Source organism: Balaenoptera acutorostrata, chromosome 7, assembly GCF_949987535.1.
Source record: "Balaenoptera acutorostrata chromosome 7, mBalAcu1.1, whole genome shotgun sequence".
NCBI classification, from domain to species: Eukaryota; Metazoa; Chordata; class Mammalia; order Artiodactyla; family Balaenopteridae; genus Balaenoptera; species Balaenoptera acutorostrata.
The window spans coordinates 9,743,206-9,749,902 of record NC_080070.1 but is presented as its reverse complement, the minus strand read 5'-3'; positions in this window follow the sequence as shown (position 1 = coordinate 9,749,902).

Here is a 6,697-nt window from a genome sequence, read left to right as displayed (position 1 = left end):
GGAAGATCAAAAGAAATCATTACAGCTGGATGATGAACTTTGAGAAAAGATGGTATTAACAAATACAGAGTTTTGATAACAGCAGGCTAAAGATTGTTGATTAGATTTCATTATTCTAGAGTGTTACTAGTGTTAGAAGAGTTGGATACTTCCAAAAACAATAAGGAAAAAAGAAAACCTAAAATAATGATGCTCAATTAATCACTATGCTTAAAATAAACTGAACTCAAAGTGATTTTAGATTATGAAATGGACTCTACAAATGAATGAAAGGAAGACAGTGGTTTATCCCTCTCACTCCCTGGGCTGTGCAGCTAGGGGTGGTCTTTGGTGATGTTTCCACAGGTGAGGAAAATCAGGTGTTTTTTCCATCCTCTCACTAAGATGTTGCCAACAGAAGCTGTGAGTCACTAAATCTTGGCTGGGAAGCAGCTACTGCTATTTTCCTTTGGTTGTGGTTGATCTCAATTAAAAAGATTATTTTATGGTAGAAGGAAGCTATGATCCCATTTATTCTGATTCTATTACATAAGGAATTCTAAGATCAGAGGAATGACCCCATAATTTAGGAGGAATAGGAGTTTTCAGAAGAGAATATGTGAGGCTGGAAACAGAGCTCTTGTGTTTCAACCTGAGACACAGGAGCACCACCAAACAGCATAAGGCAGTAAGTAGGTCATTTTATGTGGTGGATGTGGGAAATCTCTCAAGGCTTTCAAAGCTTTCTCCTCCGTACGCAAGGAATAGACGTGAGGACTCTAGCAAGTTCCTCTCATTCCAGAGAGCTCAGTCATCTCATGTGTGGAAATAAGATTGGGTTCCATGATCACTAAGGTCTGTCAATTCCATCATGCTGTGATTCTAACTCTTGAATTTTTTGTAACCACACAGTATTCTAACAATGTATTGTTAGAATGTATTTTGTGCAATTTTTCCTTTATTTCCTTTATTTCGTTAGAGCGAACTCTTGTTCACTGGCATACTGCCATGACTACCCACAGATGCCATGCAGTTGAAGGTTAATATAGCTGTAGAGTTTTGTGTATTTTTTTGTAGGATTGTAGAAAAACATGTGTCTATGAACAGTCCAATGTTTCTTTTTCTAAAAGATTCTGAAATTGGCCTAGGGTCTGATAAATAACATGTAGACATTAACTTTGTTATAGGCAGTAGCTTATAAATATCCCAAATGACTTTATAAGAGATATTCTATTTGAATGTATGTGTGTGTATGTCTATACACACACACACACACACACACACACGTGTGAACGTTTGAAGTTGTGCAGCAGCAATATGAATTGTGATATCAAAAACAAATTCAGTGGGCTTCCCTAGTGGCACAGTTGTTAAGAATCTGCCTATCAATGCAGGGGACACGGGTTCGAGCCCTAGTCCGGGAAGATCCCACATGCCACAGAGCGACTAAGCCCATGCGCCACAACTACTGAGACTGCGCTCTAGAGCCCGCGAGCCACAACTACTGAAGCCTGTGCACCTAGAGCCCACGCTCTGCAACAAGAGAAGCCACCGCAGTGAGAAGCCCACACGCCGCAACAAAGAGTAGCCCCCGCTCGCCACAACTAGAGAAAGCCCGCGCTCAGCAATGAAGACCCAATGCAGCCAAAAATAAATAAATAAAATAAATAAATAAATAAAAAGAAATACATCATTAAAAAAACAAACAAATTCAGTGACTTCAGTAGTCTTCACTGCTAACATAAAGTTTTGTAGTCTGACTGATCTCTTTGATTTACAGATCTGGAAAGATCTCTCTCAGCTTAAGGATTCCACATTATTTTAGGATAAAATGCAAAACTCTTAACCTGAAATAAAAGGTTCCTCAATACCAGAGTTCTGCTAACATCTGTAGGCTTGACGTCCACCACCATTTCTATTTCTGACGCAATCTAAGCTCCAGGAATGCTGACCTACTTTCAGACGCCTGAAATCTCTCTTTTTTTTCCATTGTTAAGCCTTTATCATGTCTGTCTCCCTTGATAGAAATACCCTTCTCCTGCCTCATGCCAGCAAAATCCTTTTCTTCCTTCAGGTTTCAGCTGGGTAAATTTGACTTTCAATGAAGGAGATTATAATCATTTCTTTTTTAAAAAAGTTATTTATTTATTTATTTATTTTCGGCTGCGTTGGGTCTTCATTGCTGTGTGCAGGCTTTCTCTAGTTGCGGTGAGTGGGGGCTACTCTTTGATCTGGTGTGTGGGCTTCTCTTTGTAGTGGCTTCTCTTGTTGCAGAGCACGGGGTCTAGGTGTGCAGGCTTCAGTAGTTGTGGCACGCGGGCTCAGTAGTTATGGCTCGCGAGCTCTAGAGCGCAAGCTCAGTAGTTGTGGCGCACATCTTAGATCTCCAAATTCCAGTTCATTCAGAGTAATTCCCCTGGCTTTCTATGGCTTTAAAAAAGTTTGCAAACCACAGGTCTTTTCTACTGGAATGATAGTGCATTGTGGCGTTAGTAGGAATTCTCAAATTGATTCTCACTTTCAAGGAAATTTGTGGATAAAAAGCGGACCTTCTCAATTGATAGTGGCACTTGTTACCCAAGTCACTGAAGTGAAATAGTGATTCATCAGTTTAGGGCCATATGTGATACCAGGGCCACTCAGAATACTATACACTTGCTGAGTGCATTCATGATTCTTTTTCTTTTTGCTTTCAGTAGAATTTCACAGGAGTGTTTATTAGAAATTATGTTCTAGCATCATGATCTTTGAGAATGACTCAACACCCTATATTAATTGCAAATGTATCAATATTTGGCAACAGGAATTCTGTTTTTTTCAAGCAAGGGAAAGAGGCATGGAGCTTAATAACTACAAATTCCTAAAATACTCGTGAAAGAAAAATGACACCTTAACCAAAGTAGTTTTTTTACCTAAATATGTTATAGTACATTATTTAAGCTACTTTTAATTTCTGTCTTAATCCTGCTTTGTTTTGAGCTAAACTAAACATCCTTTCCTAGGATTCAAGTGTTCACTGTATGAGGTAAATTAACTCTTACAGTACTTTAGGGTACCAATTAATGCCCCAGAGGAGGTAAATTACTAAATGGTACCCTGCTGCTCTAAAAGACTGAATTTGTCTCAAATGTTTCAGTTGCTCTCTGGTAGAAAGTAGATTACTCCCAGTGGTTCTCTGTAAAACAGGATCCATTTTTAAATGAGAAATCAGATTCCATATGATTGGCAGGCTAACGCTCGGCAAAAGTGTCATGCAATAGTCATGATTGGATTATCACAAGCTCTAAATGCCTGCAATGAAAGCTTGAAAAGCCAATAGGTAAATATAACGACATGGAAGAGAATATTTAGAATATTTAAAATACGTAAAATTTTGTAAGCATAGTGAGAACAAGGTACTTGAATTTTGTTATTAAGGTGGTACTGTCTATCATTATTATTCAGAAGCACGGACTATTTGTGATAGTACACAAAAATGTTACAAAACAGTATTGATCCTTTTCTTTGTTCATTAAAAGATACAGAAATCAAGGTACAGAAATGAAGAAGATTTTCACTCCAACCCTTGGATTTGTAATGTTGCTTGAACTTACTGCTTTGTAAGATGCTTTTTCGATGGGTCTGTTAGACAGTTTTATCTTATATTGAGGTTAAAAACTACTTTCCTATATCTTCCTTTGCTCATTATTGCACAAATACTTTTAAGTGCCTAGTAAGTGTGAGACACTGTGAAGGGAAAGATAGAATTCTCACCTACTCAAACTCATGCTCTAGCAGGAAAGAACAAAAACAAAAGCATTAGCATTATCTATTGTGATAAAGTCTATGAAGGAAACAAAGAAGGGTCCAAGGTAGAAAATAATTGGGATATGGAAGCGGGGCACAGCCACAGATATGTGACTGTGGAATAAGCATAAAAGGAATAAGAAGACAGGCTTGCACTTAAACCCAAGGATGTGAAGGAGCTGCCTAGGAGAGCAGGGTGGACTGAGGTATGTGCAAAATCCCCAGAGACAAGATGTTTTCATGTCTGAGGAGCTAAAAAAAAAAAAAAAAAAAGACCCATGTGACTAGAGGCTAGTGAACAAGGCAAGGAGGTGGTGCGGGGGGGTGGGGGGCGCGCGGGAGTGTGAGTTGAGATGGAGGGAAAATCTGGGGTCAGGTGATGTAGGGCCTTGTAAACTAACAGAGACGCTGAATTTTATTCTAAGTACAATGAAAGAAGGGTTTTAAGTGGGGGAGTGACAAAATCTGAATTACTGTAAAAATAGCAATGATATTAACTATTTACATAGCACATTATGTGCCACTTTTTTAAGGACTCAACCTTTATTAATACTGTCAATAATTTGATGAAATAGATTTAAAGTAAGGCACAGAGAAGTGACGTGACTTGCCAAAGTTGTGTAGCTACTGAGTTGCAAAACTAGGATTTAAACTCAAGCAGTCGTATGCCCTAAATAATTAACTATATATCTCTAGCTAGCTAGGTACATCTATCTTCTATCTATTAAAAGCTGTGTATAAGCAGCATTAATGGCATTAAGGATGAGAATATATGAGAGTTTTTTAGGGAATAAGTTTTGAGAGAAGTAACCCAGGACTGAGCCATGAGTGGCCCCAACAGTGCAGGTGGGTAAAAAGATGCAACTAGCAAAGGGGACGGAACATCAGTGAACCAGTAATAAGAGGAAACTCAGGATGGAGGGTTGACAGGGAACTAAGATAGGGGAGTGTCCTAAGACAAAATGAGGGGTGGGTTCTGCCGAGTCCCGCGAAGAGGTGAATAAGATGACATAGGATGACATCGTGGGAATTGTTCTTGACCCTGAAAAGAGAAGGTTCCATGAAATAGTACAATAGAAAAGAACCCTGACAGGTGAGATTGAGTGAATGAAAATAATATTGCATGTCTGCTATACTTCAGTGAAATCTTTTAAAAAATGTTAATTTTTTTTTCTTAGAGTGAATGAGAAATAAAATCAAGATAGAATATGTAGACAGCTCTTTAGAGTTTTGTGGTGATAACAGAGAGAAATAGCTGGAGAGATATATTGGGTCAGGGAGAAGTACACACATACACACACACGACACACACAACACACACGGGTACAGATAGAGCAATAGAACATATGTCTATGCTGAGAGAGAAAAGAAAAGGAGAGAAAAGGGAGAGAGAAAAGGGAGAGAAAAGGGAGCCTTTGAGGTTGAGAGAAAAGGGAGCCTTTGAGGATGCAGAAGGGAAAACAATATCAATATACAAGCCTTTTTGAGGAAACAAAGCAAGAGAGGATTCAGGGAAGAAAAGGAAGTTTCAGCCTTTGATGGAGGAGGGAGCTCCCCTTCTTAGCATATGTGAGAAAAGATGTGTGCTAGGCTAGTAGAGAACTTTGGCCAGTGGGTTCTTGCTTTGTATTCTGGAAAGGGGCAAATAAAGAGAAACAGCTAAATACTGTTTAAAATGAGTCAACCTCTATGCTAAATACTTTACATATATTATTTCAATTAGTTCTCAAAAACTCTGAATCAGTATTTTAAGTTTTTAATTAACAGCTGATGGAACTGAAACTCAGAGGAATTTAGTGACTTGCCCCCAAATCAAAAATCCAGTAATTGCTGGAGATAAAATCTGAGCAATCAGCCTGGCTCCAAACTCATTCTTGAGCTGGAAATTGACTTATTCACCAGTAAGTAAGTGGTGACGCTCAGGGAACTCAAGCAGCCTCCCAGATGTGTGCAGCCGGGGACCGACAGGGCTTAGGGTAGAACTCCTGTCTTTTCACTCCCTGCGCAGCTTTTTTTCCCAACATTTCCATGTAATTCTCCATTGCTTTAGAGGCAGGAGGCTCTTTAAAATAAAATATATGACTACGGATTATGAATTTGTTCACTGAAAATTTAGTGGAATTTGTGGTGGAGATTGTAACCATTTAAATCATGAAAATCAGATATAATTGTTTTGTAAGATGAAAAATAAGTCAAAGGACTCCATGTGACTGGCATAGATTTTCCTAATGAGAACTCCTTGTATATACAATTAGTTTTTAAAAAGAATTTTTCAAGTGCCTGATTAACTTTTTTTTTTTTTCCCACACACACACACTGTATTTTATTTTTACAAGAGATAAATAGACTGACACCAAGCATTGTACATGGATGACCACAACAAAAGCAACAATGATTGCAATTACCAAACATGAAACACACTCATACTATGTCATAATATTGACATTCAGTCCAGTAATCCTCCACTGTAACAGCTCCTTTACTTTGCAGTGAAAATTGATTTGTATATTCTTTGCCTCTGAGTCCTTGTGGGATTGCCTGATTAACTTTTAATCAGGATACTTAGGTGATTAGACACAGCCTGATTATATAAGGGAAAATGCAGTGAAAGACAGTGTTCTGCTTTTCTGAACACACATGCACCAAAGAAGCAATTTAAAGAAAGTTTAACAGTTCTTCATTTAGCAGAGCTGATTTAAAATAGCAGTGGCTATTTTTCAAAGGTTATGTGTGTGTTTGTTCATATTTTTTCCTATAGAACTGAGAGAGATGTCTGTTTAAAATTTTTCTAGTGGAATCGCTGTCAAATTTGCAAGTTCTTACTATAAAATGCCAAGAGAAATTTTACATTCAGTATTCTATGGGAACTATATGTTTTCCATTCAATCATATTATTTATTGTATAGCTTCAGTCTAGTTATATTAATGTGGC